The sequence below is a fragment of the Elephas maximus genome, chromosome X (assembly GCF_024166365.1).
Source record: "Elephas maximus indicus isolate mEleMax1 chromosome X, mEleMax1 primary haplotype, whole genome shotgun sequence".
NCBI lineage: Eukaryota > Metazoa > Chordata > Mammalia > Proboscidea > Elephantidae > Elephas > Elephas maximus.
Window position 1 is genome coordinate 45,972,590 of NC_064846.1, and position 13,371 is coordinate 45,985,960.

At 38.5% G+C, this 13,371-nt stretch overlaps 1 pseudogene; it reads right to left on the reverse strand.

Moving 5' to 3' along the window:
* Positions 1-9,913: 9,913 nt before the first annotated feature.
* On the reverse strand, positions 9,914-12,046 carry LOC126068688 (neuropilin and tolloid-like protein 2; annotated as a pseudogene).
* Positions 12,047-13,371: the final 1,325 nt, after the last annotated feature.

The window sequence follows — 13,371 nt, forward strand, 5'->3', positions numbered from 1 at the left end:
CATTTCATAACATGGAGGAACCTGGAAGGCATTATGCTGAGTGAAATTAGTCAGAGGCAAAAGGACAAATATTGTATAAGACCACTATTATAGGATCTTGAGAAATAGTATAAACTGAGAAGAACACATATGCAAGTTCAAGCTGAAACTGAAGAAAATCAGAGCAAGTCCATCAGAGCCAAAATATGACCTTGAGTGTATCCCACCTGAATGTAGAGACCATCTGAATAGATTTGACGCATTGAACACTAGTGATCGAAGACCAGACGAGTTGTGGAATGACATCAAAGACATCATCCATAAAGAAAGCAAGAGTTCATTGAAAAGACAGGAAAGAAAGTAACGACCAAGATGGATGTCAGAGGAGACTCTGAAACTTGCTCTCAAATGTTGAGCAGCTAAAGCAAAAGGAAGAATTGAAGTAAAAGAACTGAACAGAAGATTTCAAAGGGTGACTTGAGAAGACAAAATAAAGTATAATGACATGTGCAAAAAGCTGGAGATAGAAAATCAGAAGGGAAGAACACGCTCGGCGTTTCTCAAGCTGAAAGAACTGAAGAAAAAATTGAAGCCTCGAGTTGCAATAGTGAAGGATTCCATAGGGAAAATACTAAACAACTCAGGAAGCATCAAAAGAAGATGGAAGGAATACACAGAGTCATTATACCAAAAGGAATTAGTCGATATTCAACCATTTCAAGAGGTGGCATATGATCAGGAACCGATGGTACTGAAAGAAGAAGTCCAAGCTGCTCTGAAAGGCACTGGCAAAAAAGAAGTCTCCAGGAATTGATGGAATATCAATTGAGATGTTTCAACAAACAGGCAGGGCTGGAAGTGCTCACTCATCTGTGCCAAGAAATATGGAAGACAGCTTCCTGGCCAACTGACTGGAAGAGATCCATATTTATGCCTATTCCCAAGAAAGGTGATCCAACTAAATGTGGAAATTATCAAACAATATCATTAATATCACATGCAAGCAAAATTTTGCTGAAGATCATTCAAAAGTGGCTGCAGCAGTATATCAACAGGGAACTGCCAGAGATTCAAGCTGGATTCAGAAGAAGATGTGCGGTAAGGGACATCATTGCTGATGTCAGATGGATCCTGGCTGAAATCAGAGAATACTAGAAATGTGTTTACCTATGTTTTATTGACCATGCAAAGGCATTCGACTGTGTGGATCATAACGTATTATGGATAACATTGTGAAGAATGGGAATCCCAGAATACTTAATTTTGCTCATGAGGAACCTGTACGTAGTTTAAGAGGTAGTCATTCGAACAGAACAAGGGGTATTGCGTGATTTAAAGTCAAGAAGGTGTATGTCAGGGTTGTATCGTTTCACCATATTTATTCAATTTATATGCTTAGCAAATAATCCCAGAAGCTGGAGTACATGAAGAAGAATGAGGCATCAGGATCGTAGAAAGACTCGTTAACAACCTGTGATATACAGATGACACAACCGTGCTTGCTGGAAATGATGATTTGAAGCACTTAGTGACGAAAGTAAAGACTACAGCCTTCAATGTGGATTGCTCTTGAACATAAAGAAAATGAAAATCCCCATGACTGGACCCATAAACAAAATCATGATAAATGGTGAAGAAATTGAAGTTGTCAAGGATTTCATTCTACTTAGATCAACAATCAACACCCATGGAAGCAACAGTCAAGAATTCAAATGGCATATTGCATTCGGAAAATCTGCTGCAAAAGGCCTCTTTAAAGTGTTAAGAAGTACAGATGTAAGTTAATTGACTAAGGTACACCTGACCCAAGGGACAGTATTTTCAATTGCTTCATATGCATGTGAAAGCTGGACAATGAAAAAGGGAGACAAGAATTGATGCATTCAAATTCTGGTGTTGGTGAAGATTATGGAATATATCAAGAACTTCCAAAGAACAAACAAATCAGTCTTGGAGGAAATACAGCCAGAATGCTCTTTAGAAGCAAGTATGGTGAGACTTCATCATGCTTATTTTGAATATGTCATCAGGAAAGACCAGCTGCTAGAAAAGGACATCATGTTTGGTTAAATAGTGCATCAGTGAAAAAGAGGAAAACCCTTAATAAGATGAATTGACACAATAGCTGCAACAATGGGCTCAAACATACCAATGATTGTGAGGACGGCACAGAACCACGCAATGTTTTGTTCTGGTACTCATAAGGTCTCTATGAGTCAGAGGTGACACATGGCAACTAGCAACAACAACAAAAATTATTTCTTATGTATTTGTCTTTAATATCATATAAGACACAACAAGTAGAGGTACAAACCAAAAATACAGTAAAACTGACCTTTATATTTACTCATGAAATTACCTTTACTGGAGATCATTATTTCTTTATACAAATCCAAGTTACTATCTAAAAAACCTGTTGCCATTGAGTCAATTCTGACTCATAGTGACTCTATAGGACAGAGTAGAACTGCCCCAGTAGGGTTTCCAAGGAGCGGCTGGATTCAAACTGCTGACCTTTTGGTTAGCAGCCTTAACTCCGCACTGTGCCCCAGGGCCCCATAGTTACTATCTAGTGTCCTTTTATTTCATCCTGAAGGACTCTCTTTAACATATTTTGTAGGGCAAGTCTAGTGGTAACAAACTCCCTCAGCTTTTGTTTATCTCTGAATGTGTTAATTTCACTCCCATTTTTGAAGGACATTTTTGCCAGATACAGAATTATTGGTTGACAGTTCTTTTCTTTCAGCACTTTAAATATGTCATACTACTGCCATCTGGCCTCCACGGCTTATGAGAAATCAGCACTATCTTATTGAGAATCCCTTGCATGTGACAATCTGCTTCACTCTTGCTGCTTTCAAAATTATTTCATTATCTTTGGTTTTCAACAGTTTGATTATGACTCAGTGTGTATCTCTTTGGGTTTATCATACTCCGAGTTTGTAGAGCTTTTTGGATGTATAGATTCAAGTCTTTCATCAAAAAATTTTAAACCTATAAATTGTTAGCAAACATTATTTACTAAGAATTCACAACAATTGCCTTGCAGAGCTTGCAGGTGCTAAGAAATCATGGCAACAAAACTGTGGAATAACAAGGTGTTACATATATTTTTTAAAAAGGTGAAATATAATGATGTGAAAGAAGAATCATTATGAAAAATTACATTTTAAATCAGAATGATTGACAGTTTACCTGGAACATCTGGGCTACCACTTAGAACTGCTTGGCTTTTAAAACTTACAGCTAGCTAAAGCAGGGAGATAGCACAAAGCAGGGCTAGGAGTACTGAGACCTGGGTACTCACTTTACTCCCCTGGGCTTCAGTCTTCTAATTAATAAAGTTGGATTTTCTTGGATCTTAAAAAAAAAAAAAAGCAAATCAACAAAGGTTCCTTCTGTGTCTAGTCAATCTGATTCAAGGCATGTTATTTTTGGTATTTGAAATAAAGTAACGTGAACAATAAAGGAGGCACTATTTTGTAATGAAATCACATCCTACTTTGACTGAGGATTATTCCTGGAACCACCGCCAGGCTTTTCCCATCCTGTCTTGTCAGCTGACACAATTCTGAAACAAGGAAGCATCCTTCTCATTAGACAATGAGACAATGTTGTTGTTAGGTGCCTTCAAGTCAGTTCCAACTCATAGTGACCCTAAAAAAAAAACCCCACTATGTACCACAAAACAAAACACTGCCCAGTCCTGTGCCATGCTCATAATCATTGTTATGTTTGACCCCATTGTTGCAGCCATTGTGTCAATCCATCTTGTTGAGGGTCTTCCTCTTTTCTGCAGACCCTGTACTTTACCAAGCATGATGTCCTTCTCCAGGGACTGACCCCTCCTGAAAACCTGTCAAAAGTATGTAAGAAGCAGTCTTGACATTCTTGCTTGTAAGTGGCATTCTGGTTGTACTTCTTCCAAGAGGGATTTGTTTGTTCTTTTGGCAGTCCATGGTCTATTCAATATTCTTTGCCAACACCACAATTCAAAGGTGTCAATTCTTCTTTGGCCTTCCCCTTTCACATACTTTGATGCAATTGAAAATACCATGGCTTGGGTCAGGAGTACCTTAGTCTTCAAGGTGACACCTTTGCTTTCAACACTTCAAAGAGGTCCTTGGCAGCAGATTTGCCCAATGCAATGCATCTTTTGATTTCTTGACTGCTGCTTCCCTGGTTTTTGATTGTGGATCCAAGAAAACGAAATCCTTGACAATTTCAATCTTTTCTCCGTTTATCATGATTAGACAATAGCCAAAGTATAAAAGTCTTCAGAATCAGATGTTTGGGAGATTCTTTTAATGCCTAGTAATTATATAAAACAAAGACACTGACACAAGAGATGCTAACAAGTCAACGTTAAAGGACACTTTTAAATCTCTTTCGTGGTGTGAAATGTGAAAAATTCTTTGCTTTTTGCTAATTCTTTAGATTGAATATTTTCCTCCCTGAAAAGGAATATTGTACTTTATTCCTAAATATTTTAGATGTTCAGGTTAGTAAATTTCCTGTAATTTGTGGGCACGTGGGGTTGATATCATGTGTTAAATTTGGAATCAACTGTTACAGATGGAAGATAATGACAATATTGCAGAGCTGTGTAGATCTTTTCCTTAATGCTCCTCCTGAGTTGGAGATATTCCTTGTCCAGATTTGCATTCCTGTTAAGATATAGGTTTAATATTGGGGTAATATATATTCCTTGCAGGATGTAGTAACTTCCACAAATTTCCTGCCAAAATTATGGATTTCACTATACTAAACATTTTGTAAAGTTTTCCCACTGACTTCGAAGATTGAAGACTATAAAAAATGCATTGCTGTTCAGTCGATTCCGACTCACAGCAACATTAACAGACAGAGGACTGCCTCCGACGCTTTACAAATTTTATGGAAATCCTTACTGAAACAGGCTGCCACATCCCTCTCCCGTGGAGAGGCTGGTGGGTTTGAACCGCCGACCCTTCAGTCAGCAGCTGAGCGCTTCAACCACTATGCTACCAGGGCTCCTTTTTTTCTTTCTTTTTTTACTGTGCTTTAAGTGGAAGTTTACAATTCAAGTCAGTTTCTCATACAAAAACTTACACACACCTTGTTATGTGATCCTAGTTTCTCTTCCTACAATGTGACAGCACACTTCTCCTCTCCACCTGGTATTTCCCGTTACCATTCAACCAGGTCCTGTCCCCTTCTGCCTTCCTATCTTGCCTCCAAAGAGGAGCAGCACACATAGTCTCATGTGTCTACTTCAGCTAAGAAGCAAACTCCTCACCAGTATCATTTTATGTCTGATAGTTCAGCCTAATCTTTGTCTGAAGAGTTGGCTTCAGGAATGGTTTTAGTTTTGGGCTAACAGAGAGTCCAGGGGCCATGACCTCTGGGGTCGCTCCAGCCTCAGTCAGACCATTAAGTCTGGTCTTTTTACTAGAATTTGAGGTCTGCATTCCACTTTTCTCCTGCACCATCAAGGGTTCTCTGTTGTGTTCCCTGTCAGGGCGGTCATTGGTGGAAACTGGGCACCATCTAGTTCTTCCAATCTCAGGCTGATGTAGTCTCTGGTTTATGTGGCCCTTTCTTTCTCTTGGGCTCATATTTTCCTTGTGTCTTTGGTGTTCTTCATTCTCCTTTGCTCCAGGTGGGTTGAAACCAATTGATGTATCTTAGATGGCCACTTGCTGGCTTTTAAGACTCCAGAGGCCACGCACAAAGTCAGATGGAGAATATTTCCTTAATACACTGTGTTATGCCAATTGATCTAGATGTCCCATGAAACCATGGTCCCCAGACCTCCATCCCCGCTACTCTGTCCCTCGAAGTGTTTGATTGCATTCAGGAAACTTCTTAGCTTTTGGTTTAGTCTAGTTGTGCTGACTTCCCCTGTATCGTGTGTTGACTTTCCCTTCACCTAAAATAATTCTTGTCTACCATCTAGTTAGTGAATAGCCCTCTCCCTCCCTCCCCACCCTTGTAACCATCAAAAAATGTTTTCTACTGTGTTTAAACCTTTTCTTGAGTTCTTATAATAGTGGTCTCATACACTATTTGGCCTTTTGCGACTGACTAATTTTGCTCAGCATAATACCTTCCAGGTTTATCCGTGTTATGAGATGTTTCATGGATTCATTTTTGTTTTTTATTGTTGCCTAGTATTCCATTGTGTGAATACACCGTAATTTGTTTATCCATTCATCTGTTGATAGGCACCTTGGTTGTTTCCATCTTTTTGCTATTGTGAACAGTGCTGCAATGAACATGGGTGTGCATATATCTATCTATTCATGTGATGACTCTTATTTCTCTAGGATATATTCCAAGGAGTGGGATTGCTGGATCATATGGTAGTTCTAGTTCTAGCTTTTTAAGGAAGTGCCAAACCAATTTCCGAAAGTAGCTGTACCATTTTACATTCCCACCAGTAGTGTATAAGTGTTCCAGTCTCTCCAACATTTTTTATTTTGTGTTTTTTGGATTAATGCTAGCCTTGTTGGGGTGAGATGGTATCTCATTGTAGTTTTGATTTGCATTTCTCTAATGGCTAATGATCGTGAGCATTTCCTCATTTATCTGTTAGCCACCTGAATGTCTTCTTTGGTAGAGTGCCTGTTCATATCCTTTGATCAGGGCTCCTTTTAAAGAATATATATATATATATATATATATAGCAATTAGCCTTATGCTGGTTAAAATGCTTAAAATTCATCAGTTCTAGTCTCTTTTCTTCATATAGTATACCAGTAAAGTGTTTGAGTAAGAAATAAATGAGGTCTAATATTCATCTGGACTGCCTAGATGGTGGGAATGGTTAACACGCTTGGCTGCTAACCAAAAGGTTGGAGGTTTGAGTCCACTGAGATGCCTTGGAAGAAAGGCTTGGTGATCTACTTCTGAAAAATCAGCCATTGAAAACCCTGTGCAGCACAGCTTTACTCTGAAACACATGGGGTTGCCATGACTCAATGGCAACTGATTTTTTTTAGACATGGCAATGCAATGAGTAGTTCTTGATTGGATCAACTCTGTGGCAACTGGTTAATACCCATCTATAGTTCAATGAAGGCATATATGACTGCTTAGGGCTGACTTAGCTATTTATTATCTATCGAGGTTTTTGATTCTATCTCTGCAGATAGACTGATCAGAAACCAATGTTCCTAGACTATGTTAAGCCATGCCTTCACTTCATTAAGATTTACCATTATGATCTCTCTCGTATTTTTTATGTTTCTTAAATCTTGAGGAAATATCGTCTCATGTAAAGGCTCTCTCTTGCTTTTAGTTCCAGAGAAAATGAAACTCTGTAGATAAGTTTTGTTTTTTTCTATTGTAAAAAGCAAAAAACTGTTGCATTTGTTTTAGCAGCCAGGAAATGTAGAACCAAAGGCTGTTTTCCAAACTTTACTTGCTAACCTGAGTTGTCTGAAACCAGGTACCTCTGTGCTATTTTAACTGTAATGTCTTCATTAAAGGCTCTGTATTCTGTAAGCCTCAAGTCCTTAAAAAGAAGATAGGACATAAATTTCAAAAGTAAAAATACAGTTACTTCTGACAATAGATAATGCAGTTAAGCATACTTTTTTTTTTTCCTGCTATAGAGGTTAAAGATGAATTTAACAGCTATTTTTATAATGGATATAATTCTACATAGAAAATATGCTAATTTCCTTTCATAATCATGAAGAATGAGATCACAGTTATTATTATTAAGTATTTACTATGCCATTCAAATGTTGGTTGGTATAAGTTGCCTACTAGAAAGCCTATTCGATACAGGTACGAAAAGAGCTTACCTGGCTCTGGTGTTAGTTCATTGAATACTACATTCATTAAGTCTTTTTACCTTTCAAAGTTTATATTTTTAAAACAGAGGAAATTATGTTTCCATAAAAAAAAATAAGTCATAGATATACTATTGTAGGTTTTCATATTTCCTGGGTATTTATGCTTTTCAAAAAATAAAAGATGTGATGTAAGAAACACATTTTGAGGGAGTATATTTGTCACAATTTTTACTAATCTGAGAACATGTCTATGTAATATTTGAAAGAATTAGTAAAATCCACTGAAACTCATCGAGAATTTACTATAAAAGTATAGAAAAAATGATTGACCTATTTTAAATGGCATGTCTATATTAGTTATAATTCTAAACATGGATTCTTTGCCATACATATTGTAAGATCCAAAATCTCAGTGCTATAAATAACATGATTGAAGGATCATGTAACAATGTGTATTTTAGTGTAGGATTTGTGTTGTGATTTAGAGCAATAAATATCACACAGTGACAAATTTATCACAAACTAAATAGGGTAATAAAGGAAACAAAAATCTTATGTACACACTACGAAGGTCTTTACAATAAATTATAGTATACTGTTCCATCACAGCATATTTGTATCCAAAGCTGCTAATGTGAACAATGAAAGAAATCTGTCATGTAGGTCTTTAAAATCTTGATTTAATAAAGTTGGTACAGTATCAAATAATACTAAAAGTCTAAAAAAACACAATGAGTTTTTATATCATGTTTATACATTATTGTTTTATATACCATAAAAAAAGGTCAAAAGTGTCTTTTAAAAAAAAGTGAAAGTTGTTATTCTTGATAAGAGCTAGAAAAATATCTGTCTAAGCCTTTAGATTGCTTCTTACTTTCTTAGGAATTTCCCTTTAACTTTCATATAGACCTTGGTTACCATATACCAATACAAAGGGAGCTACGTGAGCTGTTTTTTTTTTTTTTTTACAAAACTTAATAGGCAACACAGAGCTGAAGATGATAAAATTGCACACACACAAAAAAAACATAATTATAGGCTTCTTTCCAAGTGAACTGGATGACTGATTACTGGAGGGAGCCCTGGTGGCGTGTGGTCAAAGCACTCGGCTGCTAACCAAAAGGTCAGCGGTTCAAACCCACCAGCTGCTTCTCAGGAGAAAGATGTGTCAGTCTGCCTTAGCAAAGATTTACAGCCTTTGGAAACCCTCTGGGGCAGTTCTACTCTGTCCCATAGGATTGCTATGAGTTGGAATTGACTCGACTTGGCGACAGTGGGCTACTTACCAATCAATGGGCCATCACTGAATGTGACCAAATTTGGGAAATTTAAAAGACTTGCTATAAGTTTTTATCTTTCTCAAGCTTCTAGTTATAACTGGTAATAGTGCATACACCCCAAGGTTATGAAAATTTTCAGTATAACTAAGACAAAATATGGTTAAAAAGTAGTGAATCATATCATCTACTTCCCAGAAAATAAAGACCAAGAATCTGGTAATTAAAAAGCAGCAATATGGAAATTAGTAAAGAAAGAAACAGATGGGTGAAATATAACTCTGGGCCTTAATTGACGCTTATCACAATAAAAAAAATAACTAGCTATAATTCAACAAATTCAAGAACAAATACCTATATTCAAATATATGTGGTGCAATAACCACTTGTATTTATGTAAGAAACTGAAGTGGTAAAATTACTGGCTTGTAAAACAAATTTAGAGAAAAGAAAAATAAAGGGAATTTAAAATGTAAAGAAAATCCTTAATTTTAAGTTTATTGTGGATTAAAACATTGATAGAACTGTATCGATCAAGAGCAGTATTCCTGTTGCTGAAACTAACAGGCAGCCTGAGGGCCTGGCTCCACACCACCACTCTCCTCCTCAAAAGCTATTTACACTGGTGCTTTGTTTATATGCCACCATGCAACAGATGATTATTTTTTTCACTGCATGGAGTAAGTGCCTTGGTCGGTTTAACATATATAGACTGACTGAGATAATAAAAACTTCACCATTACAATAGGTTAATGGTAAATGCAGGTCTTCCTATTTTTGATAGGAGAAAAGTGTTAGCTGCTGAATGCAGTACAGGAGCCGTGCGGCTGCACACACACACACTTAATCATCAACATCACCTTCAGTAGAAGATTAGAAATCGATGGATATGGAGGCTTGTGCAGAATCTTCTCGTGCCCTGACATAAATTTTACAAGGAATTTCCTCCATTACTCTGTTTTCTAGGGCCTGTTCAGGACACTAGTGTGCCTGTTTGAAAGTCTAGCTACATTTTTTTGAAGGTGATATTAAATGTTTTCATTGGCTGTGATTGTGCAAAATCATTTCGGAAAGGAAGGTCCATGGAACTGAGGTTGGTCCTGCTTTGTTTGACACTGGATGGTTCTGACACACAGTGATGGGGAGGCAGTGGAGGAGTGCTGCATCTTCTAGTAGTTTTCCAGTTCTTCTGATAAGTCAGCCAGGTCTGCAGATATCTCTTTGTCCCTTAGTGAAAACCGTTCATAATGAGGAGGGTCAAACATTTCTTGAAACCCAGATTGATTAAATGCAGTTTTGCAAGCCATGACCTTTTTTCCAGACTGTTTCACTTGTACTAAAATAGCAATAATGAGAAGTAGCAAGACAATCCCTAATGTAATGCCAATAATTGTTCCATGAGTTTTAGTGATTTGTTCAAACAGTTTTGCGTTTTTCTTTTCCTTACAATGATTTTCATCATTGCAGACTAAGGAATTATAGATGCACACGTTGCTATGGCAAAAGAAAGTGCGTCCTGTGCGGGGATTTTCCACAAAGGACATAAAGAACATTCTAAACCTGCTAAACCAACTACCTTCATCTGCCACATCCACATTACTCCAAGTCCTGTTTTAAGCAAAACTTGACTTGCCTATTTTCAACAGAACTGCTTGCTTCATAGACTGCCATGAAGTTTCTTTTGCATTCATCTGATTGCTCCATTTGATAATCTACTACTAACTACTACCGGTTGCCATGGAGTCGATTACGACTCATAGCGACCCTATAGAACAAAGTAGAACTGCCCCACAGGGTTTCCAAGAAATGCCTGGTGGATTTGAACTGCTGACCTTTTGGTTAGCAGCCGTAGCTCTTAACCACTGTGCCACCAGGGTTATTTTTAATAATCTAGGATCTTCAATAAAATCCTAGCTTTTGGACTAGCTTTAATTGTCCATATGCAATCAAGGCTTGGAAACCCTGGTGGCATAGTGGATAAGTGCTACCACTGCTAACCCAAAGGTTGGAATCCAGCCAGGCGCTCCTTGGAAACTCTACCAGGCAGTTCTACTCTGTCCTATAGGGTCACTATGAGTCGGAATCAACTCGACGGCAGTGGGTTTGGTTTTATTTTAATCAAGGCTTGGCCAGATTTTGTTTTTTCTTCTTGTTCTACCTGACTAGAAGGCACTATTCCATCAGCTCCTGAGAGCTCAAACTGGCAATCTGGGATGGGTTTAAAATACCTCCCAGGTAAGTAAAGTCTGGACCTGAAATAAATGAATATTTTGCTTGCAATCCCAGTCCTTTTAGTCCTTTATCAGAGCTAAACATACTCCACACGAATCTACCCATAGATCTAATTAATGGCGGGGGAATGGGGGTGGGGGGCTTTTCACTCCACAGTAACGATCTGTAAGTGGAGAGAAACGAAATGGCCCATCTCGAACTTCCAAGCGATCAAACCGACATTCAGATGATGGTTCTATATGATAATATTCATCAAAGGTCAACGCTATCCTTTGCCGTGGAGCAGCTTCCAAAATGTAGATATATTCCTTGTTTGGTGGATATGAGTCAGGATAATTTGGGGAAGCAAAATGACCTCCATTGCTGGTTCGAACCCAAATGCCACACTGTGTTGCAGGAAAGTGTTTGATTCCAATATTTTGTGTATCTTGGGTCTTTTGGGCTACAGCAATCCCTTCCACTACAAGTACTGTTATAACAACACTTTGAGGACCAGACACAGCTGCTTCAGGGCCACGTTACCGTGAGAGGCTTAAGCTGCGGTGGCGCCAGCCCCGCTCCATTCCCATCACCAGCCACCAGGTTCCATCCCCTCGGGGTGGGGCTCAGGTCCTGAGGCTCTCAGTGGCCAAGACCCCTGTGGGTGCTGCTTCCTGCCCCATGGCGCTCTGTCCCATCAACCATCTTGGAGCCAAGGAGTGTGGATGCGAGGGGAGGGAACTGGCACTGGCTGCCCCGGGACGCGGTCCCTGGGACTGCGCCACCTGTGGGCATGACACAGGCTCGACTGATGTCTCTGTCATCAAATTTGAGGAGTTTTCAGCCATTAATTCCTCAAATATTCTTTCTGTGCCCTTCTCTTTCCCTTTTCCTTCTACAACCCCCATAATGCATTTGGTGGTTCACTTCATGGTGTCCTACAGGTTCCTTAGGCTGTGTTCATTTTGCTTTATTCTTTCTGTTCCTCAGACTTGATTGTGTTAATTGTCCTAACTTCAAGATTGCTGATTCTTCTGCCAGTTCAAATCTACTGTTGAGCCCCTGTAGTGAATTTTTTATTTCAGTTATTGTATTTTTCAACTCCAGAATTTCTGTTTGGTTTCTTTTTATAATTTCTCTTTATTGATTTTCTCATTTTGTTCACAGATTTCCTTTAGTTCTTTGTGTTTTCCTTTAGCTAACCCCCCCCCCAAAAAAACCAAACCCAGTGCCATGGAGTCATTGCCGACTCATAGCAACCCTATAGGACAGAGTAGAACTGCCCCATAGAGTTTCCAAGGAGCACCTGGCGGGTTTGAACTGCCGACCCTTTTGTTAGCAGCCGTAGGGCTTAACCACTACACCACCAGGGTTTCCTTTCCTTTAGCTCTTTGAGCATATTTAAGACAGTTGCTTTAAAGTCTTTATATAGTAATTCCAATGTGTGGCTTCCTCAGGGATGGTTTCTAACACTTTATTTTGTTCCTTTGAATGAACCATCCTCCTGTGTTTCTCTGTATGCCTTGTGATTTTTTTTTGTTCAAAATAAAATATTTGAGTGATATAATGTGGTAACTCTGGAAATTTGATTCTCCCACTTCCTCAGTATTTTCTTCTTTCTTTTTTTGTTTTTATTTTTGAAAGCTATAGTACTTTGTTCATTTAGTGACTTTTCAAAACTTTTTCCAAATACTGGATTACTTCACATCTGTATGTTCACTGAAGTCTATTCCTTTAGCTTGTGTTCAGTAATTGTTCTGACAGAGATTTTCTTGAATGCTGGGAGTTAAAGAAGAAAAGAAAACCAGGCAAACAAACAGGCAAAAAACACCTCTTGCAGTCTTTACTGATTGGCTCTATCCTGGGACAGTACTCCTTTAACACTTAGCAGGATTACAGTGAGCCTAGAGATCAACCCAAGGTAAAAGTTTAGGATTTTATCAGGTCTCTTATGGTCATGTGTCTTGCCCTAGGCACATATGAATATCCTAACTTCACAAAGAAACTTTCTTCTGGATTCCGTGGCCTTGGCCCTAAGCTTTCCATTGTATGTCTCAATTGCCCTCTCTTGCTCCAGGCAGCTACAGGCCTTTTAGTATTGTGATGGTTAAGGCTGTGTG